Genomic DNA, 21,373 nt, shown 5'->3' with positions numbered 1-21,373 from the left:
CGGGAGATAGGGATTGTGATGGGTACTTGGTATGTTGACTTTTGCGCAGACTCCCCGGCAACGGCGCCAGAAATTCTTCTTGCTACATCTTGAGCACTGCGTTGGATTTCCCCGAAGAGGAAGAGATGATGCAGCAAAGTAGCATAAGTATTTCCCTCAGTTTTTGAGAACCAAGGTATCAATCCAGTAGGAGGCTACACTCGAGTCCCTCGTACCTACACAAAAATAATAGCTCAACGCAACCAACGCGCTTAGGGGTTGTCAATCCCTTCACGGTCACTTACGAAAGTGAGATCTGATAGAGATGATAAATAATATTTTTGGTATTTTTGGTATAGAGATGCAAAGTAAATAAAGTAAAAGCAAAGCAATAATAAAGTAATGGAGATTGATATGAAAGAGACCTGGGGGCCATAGGTTTCACTAGTGGCTTCTCTCAAGAGCATAAGTATTCTACGGTGGGTGAACAAATTACTGTTGAGCAATTGACAGAATTGAGCATAGTTATGAGAATATCTAGGTATGATCATGTATATAGGCACCACGTCCGAGACAAGTAGACCGAAATGATTCTGCATCTACTACTATTACTCCACTCATCGACTGCTATCCAGCATGCATCTAGAGTATTAAGTTAAAAACAGAGTAATGCCTTAAGCAAGATGACATGATGTAGAGGGATAGTTTCATGCAATATGATAAAAAACCCATCTTGTTATCCTCGATGGCAACGATACAATACGTGCCTTGCTGCCCCTTCTGTCACTGGGAAAGGACACCGCAAGATCGAACCCAAAGCTAAGCACTTCTCCCATGGCAAGAACAACCAATCTAGTAGGCCAAACCAAACTGATTATTCGAAGAGACTTGCAAAGATAACCAATCATACATAAAAGAATTCAAAGAAGATTCAAATATTATTCATAGATAGACTTGATCATAAACCCACAATTCATCGGTCTCAACAAACACACCGCAAAAAGAAGATTACATCGAATAGATCTCCACGAGAGAGGGGGAGAACATTGTATTGAGATCCAAAAGAGAGAAGAAGCCATCTAGCTACTAGCTATGGACCCGTAGGTCTGAAGTAAACTACTCACACTTCATCGGAGGGGCTTGGATGATGATGTAGAAGCCCTCCGTGATCGATGCCCCCTCCGGCGGAGCTCCGGAACAGGCCCCAAGATGGGATCTCGTGGATACAGAAAGTTGTGGTGGTGGAATTAGGTTTTTGGCTCCGTCCTCGATTGTTTGGGGGTATGTGGATATATATAGGAGGAAGAAGTACGTCAGTGGAGCTTCGAGGGGCCCATAAGGCAGGGGGCGCGCCCTAGGGTGGGTGCCCCCTACCCTCATGACCACCTCGTGGCTTTCTTGACGGAGGGTCCAAGTCTCCTGGATCTTATCTGATGAGAAAATCACGTTTCCGAAGGTTTCATTCCATTTAGACTCCGTTTGATATTCCTTTTCTTCGAAACCCTAAAACAGGTAAAAACAACAATTCTGGGTTGGGCCCCCGGTTAATAGGTTAGTCCCAAAAATAATATAAAAGTGGATAATAAAGCCCAGTAATGTCTAAAACTGTAGATAATATAGCATGGAGAAATCAAAAATTATAGATACGTTGGAGACGTATTAGACACCGGAATGGTTCCAAAATGATTCGGGTATTTTTCGGAGTACCCGGAGGTTACTGTCGATGTTAAAACCGGCGGATCTCGGATAGGGGGTCCCGAACTGTGCGTCTGAGGTTGATGGTAACAGGAGACAGGGAACACAATGTTTACCCATGTTCGGGCCCTCTCGATGGAGGTAAAACCCAACCTCCTGCTAGGTTAATATGGATGAGTATGGGGGTTACAAGAGTTGATCTACCACGAGATCGTAATGACTAAAACCCTAGAAGTCTAGCCTGTATGACTATGAATATGATTCTCCGTCTCTACGGACTAAGCCCTCATGTTTATATAGACACCGGGGGGGACTAGGGTTGTACAAAGTCGGTTACAGAGAAAGGAATCTTCATATTGGGACACCAAGCTTTCCTTCCACGCCAAGGAGAGTCCCATCCAGACACGGGTGAGAGTCTTCGGTCTTGCACCTTCACAGTCCATCAGTTCGGCCCACGTACCATAGTACGGACGCCCGAGGACCCCCTAATCCAGGACTCCCTCAGTAGCCCCTTAACCAGGCTTCAATGACGAGGTGTCCGGCGCGTAAATTGTCTTCGGCATTGCAAGGCGGGTTCCTTCTTCGAACAATCCAACACAGTCTTTGGACGCAGCGAACGTGTCTGGCTCTGCAAAACAAATACCACACACCACCACAGAGGAAATAATATTTTGCTAGTCCAATTTGTTGACATTTTTTTATGATGTGATATCACGTCACCACCTGGTTATTATATCGGACCGTTTTTTTTCGTTTGCCGTTCCATGTTTTGAGACGCGGTTTCATTGGCACGTCTTGTCAAAGCAGAGATCGTGTCCCCGTATTGCGGGGTCCTCATCAACACGGGCATGGGTATTCCAACCGTCCGGTTGGCACGATTCCTTAAGAATAGGCAGGTTTCATGGTCGAAGAGGAGGTGTTCGATAGTTATTACCTTTATAAAGGGACTAAGGCCCGTCTGGCTTCTTTACGCCAACCCTTTTCTCATCCTCTCTAACCTCGAGCTCCAGGACCCAAGGTTTCTATTGTTTCAAGCATCCCAGTCATGGCCGGCCCCAGTCTTCAAGGTTGGTCGGTGCCTTCCTCCGTCACAGAGGAGGACATCGCGAAGCTTAGGGTGGCCAGATACCTGACCGCGAAAATCCTCCACAGGCTTCCTGCTCAAGGGCAGGTTATTCCTAATCCCAGATCTAGCCAGAGTGTCGTATTCATCTCCCACTTCCTCCGAGGGCTAGGGTTCCCTCCACCCCTTTGTTCGATTGCTTATGTTCTATTACAGGCTAGATTTTCACGATCTAACTCCGGACTCCTTCCTTTATATCTCGGCGTTCATTATCATGTGCGAGGCTTTCCTCCGTATACCCCCACACTTCGGCTTGTGGCTTAAGACCTTTAAAGTGAAGCCGAAGGTAGTCGACAGGGGACGAGCAGAGTGCGGTGGTGCTACAGTGGGCAAAGTTATCAACGCTCCCTGGATAAAAGGATCCTTCACAGAATCTTCCGACTTATGGCAGCGGGAGTGGTTTTACATCACTGAACCCCATGGCACCAAGTGGGCAGCTATACCTGCGTTCCGATCTGGCCCTCCAATTCAGCTCGCATCATGGGTCAATAAGGGGTTGGACTGGGGATCAACCGATGAAGTGCAGACTCTACAGAGCCACATCTGAAGTCTCCTTGAGAAGAACACTGAACTCATTGATGTGATTCAAGTAATGCTAGTCAGCCGGGTCCTCCCGTGCCAAAGACGGCCCCTCCGTATGTGGGAGTTTAATACAGAAGGACCATGAACCCTTCGGCACTTCTTCAGTGCGACGCACAAAGGAATGTGGAAGTTATTTTTTGGGAAACGAAAATAGTGGTCGGATACTACAGAGGACGTCGGCCTTGACTACAACCATTCGGATACCTCGGTAAGAACTTGACTCTCGAATACAGCTTAGATACGCACCTCATAATTAGATGCTGAGAAAACCATCTTCTTCCAGGGCTGGATAAAGAAGGCGGAGCAAATCAGTTGTTCGGCTCCTCTTCCCGAAGACTCAGCTAGTCCCGTACTAACAAGGATGCTAGTCCTGGCGCCATACCAGGCGCCGGTGGAAGAGGGGAATGAGGAGAGCGGGGGCCAAAGGTGGCTTCCATCCTGGAGGCAAACCACACACTGTGTCCGGGGAGACTAGGGCTCCCTCTTCTGAACACAAAAGAGAAGGGGAAGCTGACATCCCTTCTTCCTATGGTAAGAAAAGGTCCGCCTCCAATAGTTGGGAGGTAAGGGCTCCTAAGCGGGGAAAAACACCTCTGTCGGGTGGTTCAGGCTCGGAAGGGGTCGTTGTCGCACAATCCCTTCATAAGGATAAGCCTCCAGCCGAATCGTAAGTGAACAAAGATATTTTAAACATACCCCGTTCCTTTTCTCTTTGCAAAGCTAACATCTAGAATATGCGTTTTGTAGTCCGGCACACAGTCTTCCTCAACAATCTTCCTCCTCAGGGGACCTTCTACCAGAGATGATGGAAAGCGAAACGCCTCCACAAGCTTCCTCGCCCAACAGGGCGGACGACGTCGAGGTGTCGTCCCGGAGGGTCTCTCTCGGTTAGGGGATAATGGAGCCAGCACCCCAAGGTGAAACTTTGGCCGCCCAGGGTCCGAAGTGTGCGGTCCCTACAAGGGTTAACAATAAAGGCTCTAGAATATCCGGTTTACAGCCGGAGGCGACTCTAGGGTCGAGTAGACATACCCTTTCAAAGGGAGTCCGTACTGTCACAACTGCTTCCGAGAATCCAGATGCGCCGGATACACTGACGAACATGTTATGGTATTCGTCAATCTCAGAGGAGCATCATACCTTGATGGGTATGGTGGTTGAGAGGATTCTGTCCGTGAAAAGCGGATAGAATGAAGCCTTCATGGGCCTGCTAAGAGGCTTCGAGGTATGTAATGTTATATTTTTGATTGTGCTCTATACGCAAAATGCACATGTGTATAGACAGTAGCCCCTGAGACTCTGGTTGGCGCCCAAAGGTAGGCAATCAGAGGATCGAAAAAGATGTCCTCAAGTAATAATCTAATGACTGGAAACACAGGTTGTTACCTTCAAGACGACTGCCCACGCTACAGAGGTTGCAGGTCTGGAGCATAAGCTTGATGTGGTGGATAACAACATCATGCCTATTAACAGGCAACTCGATGAGGCGCAAGGTATGTGTTAGAGTATGTATAGTAACGTGAGCACGAAGCTAGAATTATGTTCTAAGACATGCGTATCTGCAGATGGTGTTGCCGTGGTTGAGACCCTTCGGGCTGAACTTGCCCGAGCCAAGGAGCAAGCCCGGATGAGTAATGTGGCTGCCAAGAAGGCAGTTGATGAGTTAGAAGCCGGACAGGCTGCTCAGCGCCAGTGTGAGGAGAGAATGGCCACTATGGCGCGCGAGCTGAAGGAAGCCACTGTCCGGTGCGAATTCCCCGAGAAGGATAACAAGGCCAAAGCATTCGATCTTGACAAGGCATTACAAGAGGCAGGAGAAGCACGATCTGAGTCTAGAGCGCGTCAGGAAGAGATCCGGCAAGTTGGGGAGATAGCGGCTGGTAAGCCTTTCTTATTACAGACCAAGTTCGCCGATCCGAAGTATGCCCCGCTTAATCAAATGTGGAGCTCCCTAGACGCCTTTTTGGACTTGCTGAATAGTGCCTCCTATGCGGCGCAGTTTTACAAAGCATAGGAAGGGCATGCAACGGAGAAGCTTTTCTGGTCACAATTCAGCACGCCGAAGCGCCCGCTGTTGCTGAATGAACAGATGGCCTAGTGGGCCGAGCTCCATAAGATATCCGGTTCTGCCATGAAGGACGTCATAGTCCGGTTGTGGCCGACTGAGCCAGTTCCAAAGAGTTATTTCAGTTTGGTACGGCGATTAGGTGATGCGGTGCCACATATTGACGCTGTTAAGCGGTCCACATGCATTGAAGGTGCACGGATGGCCTTTGCCCGTGTGAAGACGTACTGGGCAAAGATGAAGGCCACCAATGTTGCAGCAAAAAGTCCACCCGAGGGCAAGGAGCATCACACACCAGAGTATTATTTTGAGGATGTCTTAGAGGGTGCCCGCTTGATAGAGGGTTAGTGCTCGAAAGAGATAATGTTCGAGTGAAATGTATTGAAATTGTAGAAACAATATTATTATATTTTAAGATTATGCCTAGAAGTTGTGGCTCCTCCTGTGCGGCCTTTTTTATATAATATGAAAGTTTTCCAGTCGTCGGCTTCAGCCCCCTCGCATAAAATACGGGGGTCTTCGAAAAAGCACTTGCTCACTCTTGATCCAACGTCTTGGTCCGTGAAGGAGGTGTTAATGCGGTGAACTAGGCAATCGGACTATAGGGCTTTAGCACTTTCACTTAGCCATAGGAGTTTGACAGTGGGTCTACGATATGGCCCCTGGTATGTACGCGGTTAACCGAATACAGTGCGTTACATGAGTGACCAGAAGAACGGTCCTTCGTTCAATACGGAAGGAATCGCGAAAGATTCTAATAAGTCATCAAGTGGTTGACCAGCTCTCATCGCATCATGACAGTCAGTTTTCGGCTTTCTCTACTAAGGTGCTCATTCGGATAAACCGGGACACAATTGCAACAGTTCTCCCTTTACTACCCTAGCCGATATAGCGGAATGTAAGGTAGTAAGAATAGGAGCCGGGCAACCCAACTATTGACCAAAGACATGATTCGGAGCTGATGCATATAAGTCCAAACTCACGATGCCGAAGTGTGCTATAAAGCTGTTCAGACTTGTCGGCAATTCATTTGTTCCCATATCGAGCCCCTGGCAACCCGTGCCGAGGTGCGAGTGTGAAACAAGTGGAGAAATTCAGCTTTTTTAGAAAAAGTGAATACTGGATATGGATTATGTTTACTTGGATCTGATCGATATGTCAATTGCCATTTTACAAAGAATAATGCCACGACCCGGGCTATTTTACATGCCGGTGGTCGAAGGCTGAGGGAGAAGGCACTTTACAGGCTCAAAATAGAGAGTGCGGTCTACAAAATTATTTGGACCTCCTGTCGCACGTCTGCGCTGCCTTGCCTCGGTTAAAGGATTCCTTTAACAGGAACAACTTTGGGGTAAGTGTATGAAGCCAAACTCCGAAAGAGTTTGTGAGATGACCAATATTTTGCGTCACCTGTGATAAGATAAAAAGGAATAGTTAGAAATGAAAAGGAGGAAATGGGAGTGCTTGTAGGCTTGCCCGTATTGTGCCTCCGCCGATGTCCAAGGTATTTTAAGTGCATAATTATGCATGCGCGTTATAAACTTCGCGTGATTGTGTGGCGAACAACGGAGGCTGAACTACTAATCCTGCTCTGAGACAGATTGGTTCCATTTAATGGAAACCGGCGGCTTAATGGCCGATGAGTTGTGCGGCTTGACGAGGCCGCTTTGTGCTTCGGCTGTAATGGCCGTAGTACAATTCCCTGTACGGAAGGAGTGTCCTGTATTTCGGTTTATTGTTATGACGCCGTGCGGACTGGGCATTTTAAGTTTTGTGAGGGCGTAGAGTGAGACCACATTAAATCAAGCAAAAGCGGTATGCCCCAGAAGTGCGTGGTAGCCACTATGGAACGGGGCAATACCAAAGGTCAAGCCCTCGCTTCGGAAGTTGTTTGGCGAACCAAAAATGACTTCCAGTGTGACGGAGCCCGTGCAGTGAGCTTCTACGCCGGGTACTGCTCCTTTGAGAATTGTTGTGGTGGGTTTGATTCTAGAAGGATCAATGCCCATTTTGTGGATAGTGTCTTGGTATAGTAGATTAAGGCTACTGCCGCCGTCCACAAGGACTTTCGTGAGGTGGAACCCATCAATGATTGGATCGATGATTAGAGTTGCCGATCCTTCGGGATGGGTATGACTAATTTTTGGGGGAACCCGCTCTATGGCGTATGTATCCCGTAGTGCGCGCGTTTGCTCCCCTATAGGGGTGTGTGTCGCATATACCATATTTACGGTTTTCACTTCGAGGGGGAATTGCTTCGGAACCTCGGTATTCAACTGGCGAGTCTCTTCATCGTCGCTGTCACTGGGCGACCCCTTCCCCTTGTGTTCGGCTTTTAGCTTGCCGGCTTGTTTGAAAACCCAGCATCTTCTGTTAGTATGAGTAGCTGGTTTATTAGGGGTGCCATGAATCTGGAAGGGCCAATCCAATATCTTATCGAGGTTGGATGGTCCCTCTCTATTTTCCTTGGATGGCTTTTTCGTTGATCGGGCTTGGAGCCACTGAATCCGGTGTTAACTGATGTGTCTTGTGTTATTTCATCATTATTACAACGCATGTGTTTATTGCGTCGCAGCTTTCCGTTGCTGTCTCGGACTTTGGAAGTGCCCGGGTCACTAGCGTCGTTGCTCCTATGAGCGAGCCAGCCGTCTTCTCTGCGCAAAAGCGGGACATTAGAGCGGTAAGGGTTGTCATGGATTTTGGTTTTTCTTGACCGAGGTGGCGAGCGAGCCATTCATCCCGGACGCTGTGTTTGAAGGCCATGAGGGCTTAGGCATCCGGACAATCGACATTTTGGTTCTTTTTAATTAAGAACCTAGTCCAGAGCTTTTTGGCTGACTCTCCAGGCTGCTGGATGATGTGACTTAAGTCATTGGTGTCTGGTGGCCAGACATATGTACCTTGGAAGTTATCGCGAAAGGCGTCTTCCAGGTCTTCCCAGCTGCCAACGGAGTTCTCTGGAAGGCTGTTTAACCAGTGCTGAGCTGGTCCCTTTAGTTTTAGTGGTAGGTATTTAATGGAATGGAGATCATTGCCGCGGACCATGTGGATATGAAGAAGATAGTCCTCAATCCATACCGCGGGATCTGTTGTTCCATTGTATGATTCAATATTCATTGATTTAAACCCTTCTAGGAATTCGTGGTCCATTACTTCATCAGTGAAGCAAAGTGGGTGAGCGGCGCCTCTATGTCGGGCCACGTCGCGACGTAGCTCGGATAGAGTCTGTCTGCGGTTCTCGGCCCTGGCGTGAGTATGGCTATTGTGTCTGGCTAGATAGCCGTTATCGTGTGTCAGGGCACGCCCCCGTGATCCATAGATTGATCTGTTCTGACCTGCTCTACCATCCAAGTCTTGATGTAGGTCATATGTGTGTCCCCAAGCTGTTTTATCTCTGCCTTTACGGTGAGGTAGGGCAGGCTGGTGTTCGTCTTGAGTTGTCGCTTTATCCCGACCGCGTGCTGGTCGGTCAGCCGCATTGCACGATGATGGTACGGTCTCCAATGCCTCGTCATCGAACTGAGGTAGCAATTTGCACTTTGGGAAACTTTTGGCTAGGCGCTTGAGGCCGTATTCCTCGGCTGCCAGGACATCAGTCCATCTATCATTGAGCAGATCTTGATCAGCTTGAAGCTGCTGCTGTTTCTTTTTCAGGCTCCTTGCACTGGCTATTAGCTGGAGCTTGAAGCGCTCCTGCTCGAGAGGTTCCTCAGGCACGATAAAATCCTCGGTGCTGAGGCTCGCCTCATCCTCGGAGAGTGGAAGATAATTACTGTCCTCCGAGTCTTCGTGTGTGGCATGTTCATCAGGGCTAACTTGCCCGTCTTCCCGTTCATCTTGTTCGGAAGTTGCCTCAACGGGGTCTTCATTGTCTTCGGCACTGTCCGGAGTGTTATCTTCTCCTGTGCCGGTGTTGCTGTCTTTGCTGCGGCATGGCTTAGAGCGGTGCCGCTGACGCCGGCACTTTGGTTGTATCTCGGGAGGTTTATCCTCGACTGGATCTTCCTTGTCATTGTCGCTATTCTCTTTTGGTGCATCCACCATGTATACGTCATACGAGGAAGTAGCCGTCCAGCGTCCGGTAGATGGCGGGTTTTGGGCCTCTTCTTCTCCGGCATCGTCGTCCATATCGTCGATGTCGTCGAAGCCGTAATCGAGCATGTCAGTTAAGTCTTCGACAGTGGCTATTAAGTGGGCGGGGGTGGGAAGCAAATTTCTCCGTCAATAGCCTCCAGTTTGAACTGGATATAATTCGGTTACGAGTCCCCCGCTAAGGAGAGTGTTTTTAATGAGTTTAGCACGTCGCCTAAAGGCAAGTCGGGAAGATGTCCGCGGAGCTGAATTCAACGATTGACACCCGATCAAGCTCATCATGTGCGGACGCACATGCTTCGGAACCTGTAGCCGGAAACGTGTCCGAGGCTCTTGTTGGGTAACGTAGTAATTTCAAAATTTTCCTATGCACACGCAAGATCATGGTGATGCATAGCAACGAGAGGGGAGAGTGTTGTCCATGTACCCTCATAGACCAAAAGTGGAAGTGTTGGTACAACGCGGTTGATGTAGTCGTACGTCTTCACGATCCGACAGATCAAGTACCGAACGTACGGCACCTCCGAGTTCAGCACACGTTCAGCCTGATGACGTCCCTCGAACTCCGATCTAGCCGAGTGTTGAGGGAGAGTTTTGTCAGCACGATGGCGTGGTGACGATGTTGATGTTCTACCGACGCAGGGCCTCGCCTAAGCACCGCTACAGTAATATCGAGGTGGACTATAGTGGAGGGGGGCACCACACACGGCTAAAAGATCAAACGATCAATTATTGTGTCTATGAGGTGCCCCTGGCCCCGTATATAAAGGAGCAAGAGGGGTGCAGTCGGCTAGGGAGAGGGTGCGCCAGCAGGAGTCCTACTCCCATCGGGAGTTGGACTCTCCCCCTTTCCTAGTTGGAATAGGATTCGGGAGGGGGAAAGAGGAGGGAGAGAAGGAAGGGGGGCGCCGCACCCCTCTCCTTGTCCTATTCGTACTAGGGGGGAGGGGCGCGTGGCCCAACCCTGGCCGCTTCTCCTCTTCTCCATAAAGGCCCACTAAGGCCCATTTACCTCCCGGGGGTTCCAGTAACCTCCCGGTACTCCGGTAAAATCCAGATTTCACCCGGAACACTTCCGATATCCAAACATAGGCTTCCAATATATCAATCTTCATGTCTCGAACATTTCGAGACTCCTCTTCTTGTCCGGGATCACATCTAGGACTCCGAACAACCTTTGGTACATCAAAACATATAAACTCATAATATAACCGTCATCGAAGCTTTAAGCATGCGGACCCTACGGGTTCGAGAACTATGTAGACATGACTGAGACACGTCTTAGGTTAATAACCAATAGCGGAACCTGGATGTTCAGATTGGCTCCCACATATTCTACGAAGATCTTTTATCGGTCAGACCGCATAACAACATACGTTGTTCCCTTTGTCATCGATATGTTACTTGCCCGAGATTCGATCGTTGGTATCTCAATACCTTGTTCAATCTCGTTACCGGCAAGTCTCTTTACTCGTTCCGTAATACACCATCCCACAACTAACTCATTAGTTGCAATGCTTGCAAGGCTTAAGTGATGTGCATTACCGAGAGGGCCCAGAGATACCTCTCCGACAATCGGAGTGACAAATCCTAACCTCGAAATACGCCAACCCAACAAGTACCTTCGGAGACACCTGTAGAGCACCTTTATAATCACCCATTTACGTTGTGACATTTGGTAGCACATAAAGTGTTCCTCCGGTAAACGGGAGTTGCATAATCTCATAGTCACAGGAACATGTATAAGTCATGAAGAAAGCAATAACAACAAACTAAACGATCAAGTGCTAAGCTAACGGAATGGGTCAAGTCAATCACATCATTCTCCTAATGATGTGATCCCGTTAATCAAATGACAACTCATGTCTATGGTTAGGAAACATAACCATTTTTGATCAACGAGCTAGTCAAGTAGAGGCATACTAGTGACACTTTGTTTGTCTATGTATTCACACATGTATTATGTTTCCGGTTAATACAATTCTAGCATGAATAATAAACATTTATCATGATATAAGGAAATAAATAATAACTTTATTATTGCCTCTAGGGCATATTTCCTTCAGTCTCCCACTTGCACTGGAGTCAATAATCTAGTTCACATCGCCATGTGATTTAACATCAATAGTTCACATCACCATGTGATTAACACCCATAGTTCACATCATCATGTGACCAACACCCAAAGGGTTTACTATAGTCAATAATCTAGTTCACATCGCTATGTGATTAATACCCAAAGAGTACTAAGGTGTGATCATGTTTTGCTTGTGAGGGAAGTTTAGTCAACGGGTCTGCCACATTCAGATCTGTATGTATTTTGCAAATTTCTATGTCAACAATGCTCTGCACGGAGCTACTCTAGCTAATTGCTCCCACTTTCAATATGTATCTAGATTGAGACTTAGAGTCATCTGGATCAGTGTCAAAACTTGCATCGACGTAACCCTTTATGACGAACCTTTTGTCACCTCCATAATCAAGAAACATATCCTTATTCCACTAAGGATAATTTTGACCAATGTCAAGTGATCTACTCCTAGATCACTATTGTACTCCCTTGCCAAACTCAGGGCAGGGTATACAATAGGTCTGGTAAACAACATGGCATACTTTATAGAACCTATGGCTGAGGCATTGGGAATGACTTTCATTCTCTCTCTATCTTCTGCCGTGGTAGGGTTTTGAGTCTTACTCAACTTCACACCTTGTAACATAGGCAAGAACTCCTTTTTGACTGTTCCTTTTGAACTACTTCAAAATCTTGTCAAGGTATGTACTCATTGAAAACCTTATCAAGCATCTTGATCTATCTCTATAGATCTTGATGCTCAATATGTAAGCAGCTTCACCGAGGTCTTTCTTTGAAAAAACTCCTTTCAAACATTCATTTATGCTTTGCAGAATAATTCTACATTATCTCCGATCAACAATATGTCATACATATACTTATCAGAAATGTTGTAGTGCTCCCACTCACTTTTTTGTAAATACAGGCTTTACCGCAAGTCTGTATAAAACTATATGCTTTGATCAACTTATCAAAGCATATATTCCAACTCCGAGATGCTTGCACTAGTCCATAGATGGATCGCTGGAGCTTGCATATTTTGTTAGTACCTTTAGGAGTGACAAAACCTTCTGGTTGCATCATATACAACTCTTCTTTAATAAATCCATTAAGGAATGCAATTTTGTTTATCCATTTGCCAGATTTCATAAAATGCGGCAATTGCTAACATGATTCGGACAGACTTAAGCATATATACGAGTGAGAAACTCTGATCGTAGTCAATACCTTGAACTTGTCGAAACCCTTTTGCGACAATTCTAGCTTTGTAGATAGTAACACTACTATCAGTGTCTGTCTTCCTCTTGGAGATCTATTTAATCTCAATGGCTTGCCAATCATTGGGCAAGTCAATCAAAGTCCATACTTTGTTCCTAAACATGGATCTCATCTCAGATTTCATGGCCTCAAGCCATTTCGCGGATTCTGGGCTCATCATCGCTTCCTCATAGTTTGTAGGTTCATCATGGTCAAGTAACATGACCTCCAGAACAGAATTACCGTACCCCTCTGGTGCGAATCTCACTCTGGTTGACCTACGAGGTTCGGTAATAACTTGATCTGAAGTTACATGATCATCATCATTAGCTTCCTCACCAATTGGTGTAGGAGTCACAGGAACAAATTTCTGTGATGAACTACTTTCCAATAAGGGAGCAGGTATAGTTACCTCATCAAGTTCTACTTTCCTCCCACTCACTTCTTTCGAGAGAAACTCCTTCTCTAGAAAGGACCCATTCTCAGCAATGAATATCTTGCCTTCGGATCTGTGATAGAAGGTGTACCCAACATTTTCTTTTGGGTATCCTATGAAGACGCACTTCTCCGATTTGGGTTTGAGCTTATCATGTTGAAACTTTTTCACATAAGCATTGCAACCCCAAACTTTCAAGAACGACATCTTTGGTTTCTTGCCAAACCACAGTTCATAAGGCGTCGTTTCAATGGATTTCGATGGTGCCCTATTTAACGTGAATGCGGCCGTCTCTAAAACATATCCCCAAAATGATAGTGGTTAATTGGTAAGAAACATCATAGATTGCACTATATCCAATAATAGTACGGTTATGACGTTCGGACACACCATTATGATGTGGTGTTCCAGGTGGCACGATTTTGTGAAACTATTCCACATTGTTTTAATTGAAGACCAAACTGGTAACTCAAATATTTGTCTCTGCGATCAGATCGTAGAAACTTTATTTTCTTGTCACGATGATTTTCCACTTCACTCTGAAGTTCTTTGAACTTTTCAAATGTTTCAGACTTATGTTTCATCAAGTAGATATACTCATATCTGCTCAAATAATCTGTGAAGATCAAAAAATAATGATACCTGCCGCGAGCCTCAATATTCATCAGACCACATACATCAGTGTGTCTGATTACCAACAAATCTGTTGCTCGCTCCATTGTTCCGGAGAACGGAGTCTTAGTCATCTTGCCCATGAGGCATGGTTCGCAAGCATCAACTGATTCATAATCAAGTGATTCCAAAAGCCCATCAACATGGATTTTCTTCATGCGCTTTACACCAATATGACCTAAACGGCAGTGCCACAAATAACTTGCACTATTATTATTAACTTTGCATCTTTTGGCTTCAATATTATGAAAATGTGTATCACCACGATCGAGATTCAACAAACCATTTTCATTGGGTGTATGACCATTGAAGGTTTTATTCATGTAAATAGAACAATAAATATTCTCTAACTTACATGAATAACCGTATTGCAATAAACATGATCCAATCATATTTATGCTCAACGCAAACACTAAATAACATTTATTTTAGGTTTAACACTAATCCCGAAAGTAGAGGGAGTGTGCGATGATGATCATATCAATCTTGGAACCATTTCCAATACACATCGTCACTTCACCCTTAACTAGTCTCTGTTCATTCTGCAACTCCCGTTTCGAGTTACTATTCTTAGCAACTGAACTAGTATCAAATAGTGAGGGGTTGCTATAAACACTAGTAAATTACACATCAATAACATGTATCTCAAATATACCTATGTTTAGTTTTCCATCCTTCTTATCCGCCAATTACTTGGGGTAGTTCCGCTTCCAGTGACCAGTCCCTTTGTAGTAGAAGAACTTAGTCTCAGGCTTAGGAACAGACTTGGGCTTCTTCACTTGAGCAGCAACTTACTTGTCGTTCTTCTTGAAGTTCGCCTTCTTCCCTTTGCCCTTTGCTTGATGTTTTTCTTGATTTCTACCTTCGTCGATTTCAGAATCACGAAGAGCTTGGGAATCATTTCCGTTATCCCTTGCATATTATAGTTCATCACGAAGTTCTACTAACTTGGTGATGGTGACTAGAGAATTCTGTCAATCACTATCTTATCTGGAAGATTAACTCCCACTTGATTCAAGCGATTGTAGTACCCAGACAATCTGAGCACATGCTCACTGCTTGAGCTATTCTCCTCCATCTTTTAGCTATAGAACTTGTTGAAGACTTCATATCTCTCAACTCGGGTATTTGCTTGAAATATTAACTTCAACTCCTGAAACATCTCATATGGTGTATGACGTTCAAAACGTCTTTGAAGTCCCAATTCTAAGCCGTTAAGCATGGCGCACTAAACTATTAAGTAGTCATCAGATTGAGCTAGCCAAACATTCATAACATCTGGATCTGCTCCTGCAATAGGTTTGTCACCTAGCGGTGCATCAAGGACATAATTCTTCTGTGCAGCAATGAGGATAAACCTCAAATCACGGATCCAATCCGCATCATTGCTACTAACATCTTGCAACTTAGTTTTCTCTAGGAACATATCAAAAATAAAACAGGGGAGCTAAACACGAGCTATTGATCTACAACATAGATATGCTAATACTACCAGGACTAAGTTCATGATAAATTTTAAGTTCAATTAATCATATTACTTAAGAACTCCCACTTAGATAGACATCCCTCTAATCATCTAAGTGATCACGTGATCCAAATCAACTAAACCATAACCGATCATCACGTGAAATGGAGTAGCTTTCAATGGTGAACATCAATATGTTGATCATATCTACTATATGATTCACGCTCGACCTTTCGGTCTCAGTGTTCCGAGGCCATATCTGCATATGCTAAGCTCCTCAAGATTAACCTGAGTATTCTGCGTGTGCAAAACTGGCTTGCACCCATTGTAGATGGACGTAGAGCTTATCACACCCGATCATCACGTGGTGTCTGGGCACGACGAACTTTGGCAATGGTGCATACTCAGGGAGAACACTTTTATCTTGAAATTTAGTGAGAGATCATCTTATAATGCTACCTTCAATCAAAGCAAGATAAGATGCATAAAAGATAAACATCACATGCAATCAATATAAGTGATATGATATGGCCATCATCATCTTGTGCTTGTGATCTCCATCTCCGAAGCACCGTCATGATCACCATCGTCACCAGCGCGACACCTTGATCTCCATCGTAGCATCGTTGTCATCTTGCCAATCTTATGCTTCTACGACTATCGCTACTGCTTAGTGATAAAGTAAAGCATTACAGAGCGATTGCATTGCATACAATAAAGCGACAACCATCTGGCTCCTGCCAGTTGCCGATAACTCGGTTACAAAACATGATCATCTCATACGATAAAATATAGCATCATGTCTTGACCATATCACATCACAACATGCCCTGCAAAAACAAGTTAGACCTCCTCTACTTTGTTGTTGCAAGTTTTACGTGGCTGCTACTGGGCTTAAGCAAGAACCGTTCTTACCAACGCATCAAAACCACAACGATAGTTTGTCAAGTTGGTGCTGTTTTAACCTTCGCAAGGACCGGGCGTAGCCATACTCGATTCAACTAAAGTTGGAGAAACTGACACCCGCCAGGCACCTGTGTGCAAAGCACGTCGGTAGAACCAGTCTCGCGTAAGCGTACGCGTAATGTCGGTTGATACGTCTCCAACGTATCTATAATTTTTGATTGCTCCATGCTACATTATCTACTATGTTGGACATTATTGGGCTTTATTATCCACTTTTATATTATTTTTGGGACTAACCTATTAACCGGAGGCCCAACCCAGAATTGCTGTTTTTTGCCTGTTTTAGGGTTTTGAAGAAAAGGAATATCAAACGGAGTCCAAACGGAATGAAACCTTCGGAAACGTGATTTTCTCATCAGATAAGATCCAAGAGACTTGGACCCTCCGTCAAGAAAGCCAGGAGGCGGTCACGAGGGTGGAGGGTGCCCCCCCCCTAGGGCGCGCCCCCTGCCTTGTGGGCCCCTCGAAACTCCTCCGACGTACTTCTTCCTCCTATATATATCCACGTACCTCCAAACGATTAGAAACAGAGCCAAAAACCTAATTCCACCGCCGTAACTTTTTGTATCCAGGAGATCCCATCTTGGGGCCTGTTCCGGAGCTCCGCCGGAGGGGGCATCAATCACGGAGGGCTTCTACATCATCATCCAAGCCTCTCCGATGAAGTGTGAGTAGTTTACTTCAGACCTACGGGTCCATATCTAGTAGCTAGATGGCTTCTTCTCTCTTTTTGGATCACAATACAATGTTCTCCCCCTCTCTCGTGGAGATCTATTCGATGTAATCTTCTTTTTGCGGTGTGTTTGTTGAGACCGATGAATTGTGCGTTTATGATCAAGTCTACCTATGAATAATATTTGAATCTTCTCTGAATTCTTTTATGTATGATTGGTTATCTTTGCAAGTCTCTTCGAATTATCAGTTTGGTTTGGCCTACTAGATTGGTTGTTCTTGCCATGGGAGAAGTGCATAGCTTTGGGTTCGATCTTGCGGTGTCCTTTCCCAGTGACAGAAGGGGCAGCAAGGCACTTATTGTATCGTTGCCATCGAGGATAACAAGATGGGGTTTTTATCATATTGCATGAAACTATCCCTCTACATCATGTCATCTTGCTTAAGGCGTTACTCTGTTTTTAACTTAATACTCTAGATGCATGCTGGATAGCGGTCTATGAGTGGAGTAATAGTAGTAGATGCAGAATCGTTTCGGTCTACTTGTCTTAGACGTGATGCCTATATACATGATCATACCTAGATATTCTCATAACTATGCTCAATTTTGTCAATTGCTCAACAGTAATGTGTTCACCCACCATAGAATACTTATGCTCTTGAGAGAAGCCACTAGTGAAACCTATGGCCCCCGGGTCTCTTTCTCATCATATCAATCTCCACCACTTTATTATTGCTTTGCTTTTACTTTTCTTTTACTTTATACTTTGCATCTCTATATCAAAAATACCAAAAATATTATTTATCATCTCTATCAGATATCACTTTCGTAAGTGACCGTGAAGGGATTGAAAACCCCTAAGCGCGTTGGTTGCGTTGAGCTATTGTTTTGTGTAGGTACGAGGGACTCACGCGTAGCCTCCTACTGGATTGATACCTTGGTTCTCAAAAACTGAGGGAAATACTTACGCTACTTTGCTGCATCATCCTCTCCTCTTCGGGGAAATCCAACGCAGTGCTCAAGAGGTAGCAAGAAGAATTCTGGCGCCGTTGCCGGGGAGGTTCGTGCAAGTCAAGATTTGACTCCCGACAACAAGCCATTTCTGGCACCGTTGCTGGGGAGGTCTGTGCAAAAGTCAACATACCAAGTACCCATCACAACCCCTATCTCCCGCATTACATTATTTGCCATTTGCCTCTCGTTTTCCTCTCCCCCCAATTCACACTTGCCGTTTTATTCGCCCTCTCTCTCTATCCTCCCTCACCCTCTCTATTTGCCTCTTTTGCCCGTTTGCCTTTTGTTTGCTTGTGTGTTAGTTTGCTTGTTTGTCGCGATGGCTCAAGATAATACTAAATTGTGTGACTTCACCAATACCAACAACAATGATTTCCTTAGCACTCCAATTGCTCCTCTTACCGATGTTGAATCTTGTGAAATTAATACTGCTCTGTTGAATCTTGTCATGAAAGATCCGTTCTCCGGCCTTCCTAGTGAAGATGCCGCTACCCATCTTAATAGCTTCATTGATTTGTGTGACATGTAAAAGAAGACAGATGTGGATAATGATATTGTTAAATTGAAGAAATTTCCTTTTTCGCTTAGAGATCGTGCTAAAGCTTGGTTTTCATCTTTGCCTAAAAATAGTATTGATTCATGGAACAAGTGCAAAGATGCTTTTATCTCCAAGTATTTTCCTCTCGCTAAGATCATCTCTCTTAGAAACGATATTATGAATTTTAAGCAACTTGATCATGAACATGTTGCACAAGCTTGGGAGAGAATGAAATTAATGATACGTAATTGCCCTACTCATGGTTTGAATTTGTGGATGATTATACAAAAAATTTATTTTATGCTGGATTGAATTTTGCTTCTAGAAATCTTTTAGATTCGGCCGCGGGAGGCACTTTTATGGAAATCACTTTAGGAGAAGCTACTAAACTCCTAGATAATATTATGGCTAATTATTCTCAATGGCATACTGAAAGATCTACTAAAAAGGTGCATGCGAAAGAAGAAATTAATGTTTTGAGTGGAAAGATGGATGAACTAATGAAATTATTTGCTAATAATAGTGTTTCTTCTAATCCTAATGATGTGCCCTTGTCTACTTTGATTGAGAATAATAATGAATCTATGGATGTGAATTTTGTTGGTAGGAACAATTTTGGTAACAACGCGTATAGAGGAAATTTCAACCCTATGCCTTATCCTAGTAATCCCTCTAATAATTATGGTAATTCCTACAACAATTCTTATGGAAATTATAATAAGATGCCCTCTGATTTTGAATCTTATATTAAAGAATTTATTACTTTGCAAAAGAATTTTAATGCTATGATTGAAGAAAAATTGCTTAAGATTGATGATTTGGCTAGGAACGTTGATAGAATTGCTCTTGATGTTGATTCTTTGAAACTTAGATCTATTCCTCCTAAGCATGATATCAATGAGTCTCTCAAAGCCATGAGAATTTCCATTGACGAGTGCAAAGAAAGAACCGCTAGGATGCGTGCTAAGAAAGATGCCTTTATAAAAGCGTGTTCTTCTAGTTCCTATGAAAATAATGATGAAGATCAAAAAGTTATTGATGTGTCCCCTATTAAATCTTTGTTTTGCAATACGAATCTTGATAATGATGGGACTGAATATGATCCACCTTTACCTAGAAGGCGTTCCAATAATTCTGAATCTTTCGATCTTGATGCTAAATTTGATAAAAGTGGGATTGAAGAAATTAAAACCCTAGATGTTGTAAACCCACTATTATGGATTTCAAGGAATTTAATTATGAAAATTGCTCTTTAATTGATTGTATTTCCTTGTTGCAATCCGTGCTAAAATCTCCTCACGCTTATAGTCAAAATAAAGCGTTTACTAAACATATTGTTGATGCCTTGATGCAATCTTATGAAGAAAAACTTGAATTGGAAGTTTCTATCCCTAGAAAACTTTATGATGAGTGGGAACCTACTATTAAAATTAAAATTAAAAATTATGAGTTTTATGCTTTGTGTGATTTGGGTGCTAGTGTCTCTACTATTCCCAAAACTTTGTGTGATTTACTAGATTTCCGTGATTTTGATGATTGCTCTCTAAACTTGCATCTTGCGGATTCCACTATTAAGAAACCTATGGGAAGAATTAATGATGTTCTTATTGTTGCAGATAGGAATTATGTGCCCGTAGATTTTATCGTTCTTGATATAGATTGCAATCCTTCTTGCCCTATTATTCTCGGTAGACCTTTCCTTAGAACGGTTGGTGCAATTATTGATATGAAGGAAGGGAATATTAGATTCCAATTTCCATTAAAAAAGGGCATGGAACACTTCCCTAGAAATAAAATAAAATTACCATATGAATCTATCATGAGAGCCACTTATGGATTGCCTACCAAAAATGGCAATACCTAGATCTATTCTTGCTTGTTATGCCTAGCTAGGGGCGTTAAACGATAGCGCTTGTTGGGAGGCAACCCAATTTTATTTTTATTCCTTTCTTTTTGCTCCTGTTTAGTAATAAATAAATTATTTAGACTCTGTTTTGTTTGTGTTTTTTGTGTTTAATTAGTGTTTGTGCCAAGTAGAACCGTTGGGAAGACTTGGGGAAAGTCTTGTTGAACTTGCTGTAAAAAACAGAAACTTTAGCGCTCACGAGAACTGCTGTCATTTTTATTTGGAGAGAGATATTTAGTTAATTCTTTTTTAAGATGATTAATATATAAATTCATGACGTCCAGAAATTTATTTTAGAACTTTTGGTGCTCCAGATCTTGCGCTAGCTACAGATTACTACAGATTGTTCTGTTTTTGACAGATTCTGTTTTTCGTGTGTTGTTTGCTTATTTTGATGAATCTATGGCTAGTAAAATAGTTTATAATCCATAGAGAAGTTGGAATACAGTAGGTATAACACCCATATAAATAAATAATGAGTTCATTACAGTACCTTTAACTGTTCTTTTGTTTTCTTTCGCTAACGGAGCTCACGAGATTTTCTACTTTGAGTTTTGTGTTGTGAAGTTTTCAAATTTTGGGTAAAGATTTGATGGATTATGGAACAAGGAGTGGCAAGAGACTAAGATTGGGGATGCCCATGGCACCCCCAAGATAATCTAAGGACACCCAAAAGCCAAAGCTTGGGGATGCCCCGGAAGGCATCCCCTCTTTCGTCTACTTCTATCGGTAACTTTACTTGGAGCAATATTTTTATTCACCACATGATATGTGTTTTGCTTGGAGCGTCTTTTATGATTTGAGTCTTTTCTTATTAGTTTACCACAATCATCCTTTCT

At 43.9% G+C, this 21,373-nt stretch overlaps 1 pseudogene; it reads left to right on the top strand.

Annotated features, from left to right (window-relative positions):
- The first annotated feature begins 5,006 nt into the window (after window positions 1-5,006).
- Window positions 5,007-21,373, top strand: part of LOC119352305 — a 42,543-nt pseudogene continuing 26,176 nt past the window's right edge.

This window comes from Triticum dicoccoides, chromosome 1A (genome assembly GCF_002162155.2).
Source record: "Triticum dicoccoides isolate Atlit2015 ecotype Zavitan chromosome 1A, WEW_v2.0, whole genome shotgun sequence".
In the NCBI taxonomy this organism is placed as follows: domain Eukaryota; kingdom Viridiplantae; phylum Streptophyta; class Magnoliopsida; order Poales; family Poaceae; genus Triticum; species Triticum dicoccoides.
The sequence above is the reverse complement of the archived record's forward strand: the minus strand, read 5'-3'. Positions and strand labels throughout refer to the sequence as shown.